The 3,998-nt window shown below is 46.0% G+C and overlaps 1 pseudogene; it reads right to left on the reverse strand.

The window, feature by feature from the left end:
• Positions 1 to 2,028: 2,028 nt before the first annotated feature.
• Positions 2,029 to 3,600, reverse strand: LOC101579457 (annotated as a pseudogene).
• Between the last annotated feature and the right edge of the window lie 398 nt (positions 3,601 to 3,998).

The raw sequence follows: 3,998 nt of genomic DNA on the forward strand, positions 1-3,998 counted from the left end.
CTGAAGTGATACATCTGAGGGGTGCCCTTCATGACCCATGCTAAGTTAATTTGAACAGAATTAAATGTAGTTTTGGGCAAAGCCTTTATCCAAATCATGAATTCTTGAAATTAGACCCAAGAAAAATTATTTCCTAATCACATAGGCAAAGATCATATTTACTTCCTAAACAGTCTATGAACATTTTTTCAGCTCATGCTGGTTTGTTTCGGATTTTTTTTCCTACTGCCATGCACATTAATTCGTTTTTTGCTCAGTAACAATTTTGGATGGTTGGAGAGTATATTTTTGTTTTGATCACACATTTACTTCTTTGCTTCCCTGCATTCTGCCCCCTCTCCAGCCCACTAGCGTCGGGCTTCTGCCTCCATCTTGCCATGTGGCCCCTTCCAAGTTATTCATGACTTCCTGGAGCCAGCTCCAGGAAGTACGCCTAGACCTCAGCACCTGGCATCGCTGCTGCAGCCCGTAGTGCCCTGAACTCGGCTCCCTGCTGCCAGCTTCTTGCAGTTTTCCTCTTTGCTGCTTGTCTTCTTTTACCCCCACTAGTCTTCCTTCCACAATGTATAGCCCCTGAGAATGTCCCTACAACCTTTAGATTTTCTTTCCTAGCTTCCATTGCCATGTTTTTCTAGTGAGAAAACTGAATTTTATTTTAACACCATGTCATTTTCTCTTTTTAAATATAGTTAGTACAGAACCTACAGCGTCTCACTATGTAGATCAGACTCATAGTGAGCCTCCTGTTTTCACCCTCCCAAGCCCTAGGATTACAGGTGCACGCCACCACACCCTGTGTCAATCGCTGTCTCAGAGCAACCTGGGGACAGGGCTGGAGCAGCACACAGAGGATTGAACCCCGGTCCCTGTGTCTATGTAAGCAGTCACTTTAATCCGCTGAGCTATCTGGCTGGCCCACCATGTCATTTTCTTTTTTTTGGTGGAACCAGGGATTGAACTCAGGCCCTTGTACTTGCCAGGCAAGCACTTATTCTACTGAGCCATCTCCCTGGCCCCCACCATGTCATTTTCAATGTATTTAAAAACCTTGTAAATCAGTGGGAGCCCTAGCTCCCTAGAAAGCATGCCAGAGGTCCTGAAGTATGTCACCTTTCCCTACAAGCCCCCAGCCATTCTTCCTACCCAAGTCCACATCTTCAGAAGATTAGTTCTCTCTTCAAGTCAGTCTACTCCTCAGGCTCCTGTTTTTGCTTTCCATGAGGTCAAAATATCTCAAACGGAACAAAAATCAGTTGAACTTCCACTTAGCTTTGTGTAAGCTGGAGTGAGAGAAGGCCCCACCGAATCCAGAGAAAAGTGCACAAGTGAGATAGATTACGTTCTTACAGCTTTGTGAAAATGGGGAGAGGGAAAAAGATCCTGCAGGAAAAAAATGACTAAAAAAGATTAGAAGTAAAGAACCAGTTGATAGATGACAAGCTCTTCATAAATGGAGACTTCAACTCCTAAAAATGGGAAGGGCCTGACCTAGCATCCCGGATCAGATTTGGAATCTGCCACATGGAATACAAACCATTTGAAGAACAACTCCTCATACTTTTGAGGGGAAGATAAAATACTTGGGGAAGAGTGTGAAACAAGAAAAGAGAAACAGTCCCAAACATTGATGAGAAAATGCTGACATCCGAGTAGTATAAAAAATTTCAGCTGAGCTTTTAGTGGTGATGGCTAATTTCTGTTGTCTGGCCATAAACTTTGACCAAACAAAAGAGTAGATAAGGCTAGAAAGAGGGGCTTGAAGATGAAGGATTCTGACTCCTGACTTTATTATTCCGTTTCCTTTTTTCTATTTAAAGTAGTCTTCAGTGTGTGGGAAGCCTGGCCTCCCAAGACCGGAGTCAGTGGAGCTCAGTGTTGGTGTCAGGGGAGTGGGCTGGGGCTGGGAGGGGCAGGGAGACCCCACTCTACTGACAGTCCTGGGTGGAGAAGTCAGATTGCACTCACAGAGCCTCGGTGGAGTGGGAGGGCACAAGGCAGGAGCGACAAGCTGGGAATGCAGGACCCACCTTAGTCCCCAGCTCCACTCTCTTCTACTGTTTCCCTGCTGGTGGCCTTCTCTGCAGTCCTGGAGGCCTTCTTTTTCTTCTTTCTCTGGGTTTTCCAACTTTCAAAATTCCGGAGGAGAGGCTTTAGCTCTCCATCCTGGACCTCCATCTCAGACTTGTAGGTGTCAGGCTTAACGGGACCACTGGTTATCCATGTGGGGCCATTGGGCATAAGTAGGACTGAAACTTTAAACTGGGCAACAAATTCACCCTCCCTCTCATAGAGAACATTAAATGGTTGCAGCAGCTCACGTTTAGCACACTCCACCACACCCATCTGAGTCTTCTCATCTTCAAATGCTCTTGAAGTACACGACATAACATCAAAGGCCTTTCCGCCTTGTTATTTTCAAGCCATATTGTTTGGAGGGGTCTCATTTGTGAATGGTGGTTCTCTGCCCTGTATCCTTGGCCTTGCCTTCTCCTGAGCTGACAAGAACATCCACAGCATATACTTTATGTACCTCAAATTCAGCCTTTTCGTGGTCCTTCTTCTGCTGGTCTGTGGGATTCTAAATGATGGTCTTCCCTCCATTGATGACATGCTTCAACTGATATGACAGCATGCTTTCTATTGTTGTGCAATTCAATGAGTGGGCAACTTTGTTCCTGGCTGTGTTAGTTGATACATTGTGTCAACTTGGCTGAATCAGCTCGGGCAGTTTTCAGCATGGGGCCCTAGCCCTGCAGGTGGGTAGGGCCCAGGAATTGAGAAAGGCTTCATGCTGCCCTGCCCGACTTATGTAGAGAAGTCCGAGTCCTCGGAGGAGCTTGATCTTTGCAGCCATGCCACTTTGGAGGAGCTACAATCGCCGGTCTTTGCAGTCAGTGTAGAAGGAAGAGAGAGGCTTGATGGACACCGCAGCTGCTGCTCCTCCTCTGCTCTTCATTGTTTTCTGCAGAATGAACTGCTGTCGTTTCCCTTGGAGCCAGCAGAATATGGACTGAACCTTCCAGTAACTGTGAGCTAAATAAACCTTTCCTTATTTCACTTTGTCAGGTATTTGTCCCAGAAAAGAGTAAAAAGGTAACTAAAACACTGGCTTCTGTCACTTGCGTGTTCTGGTTTCCAGTTTTCAGTAAGTGTAGGGCAGCTTCAGCACATAGGTGAGCTGACTTAATGACATCTGCTTTCCTCCCTGTTACTTGGGTCCCCTGAGGCACACCAGTGACAAAAGTGTTAGCCACATTAGCAATGAAGCCATCTACATGGACCCACAATGTCCATTTTTACCAAGTCACCTTCCTTAAGAATATAGTCCTGGTCATTCTTCAAAAGGGAGAAGTGGTACTCACAGTTATTTACTGAAATGCTGGTTGGAAGGGCAATACCTTTCTTCATTTCCTTTTCTTTCTTGAAGACTTTTCCTGTCTCATTCATAATCATGGCATCATCTTTCCCACACAGCTCAATACTGGCATGCCCAAGCTGGCTGCTTGAAGTACCCAGTTGACGATGTCACCCCATCTTATACTTGGCCACAACCAGGTCTTCAGCAATAGTTGGCTCCTGCTGCTCGTCTTTGCCTGACATCTTCCCACCACCACCACTGCAGCTTCTTTTCCCTTGACCTGCTGACTCTATTTCCCTTCCCAACCACAAGCTGTGGCCAGAGCCCAGAGTTTAGTTTCTCTAAACCTGCACACCCCTATCTCAATCCGCGAGGAGGGCATGAGCGAAAGCTCCAGCAAGCAAAGGAGTGGGCGGGCAGAACCATTACCATCTTTACCCCAGTGCCTTACAAACTAATGTGTCCAGCTCAGGCCTAGCCTGGGAGCTACAGGACAATATGGACAATTGATATATACAGATATATATAAATTTATATATCATAATTACCTCAAAATCAGCATGTGTTTTTGTAGCATGGTGCTAGCTGTATGTGGAGGCTGGCTTTGAATTCCTGGCTTCAAGTAAACCTCCTAACCCTC

Source organism: Octodon degus, unplaced genomic scaffold (genome assembly GCF_000260255.1).
Source record: "Octodon degus isolate 3935 unplaced genomic scaffold, OctDeg1.0 scaffold00071, whole genome shotgun sequence".
Classification (NCBI taxonomy): Eukaryota; Metazoa; Chordata; class Mammalia; order Rodentia; family Octodontidae; genus Octodon; species Octodon degus.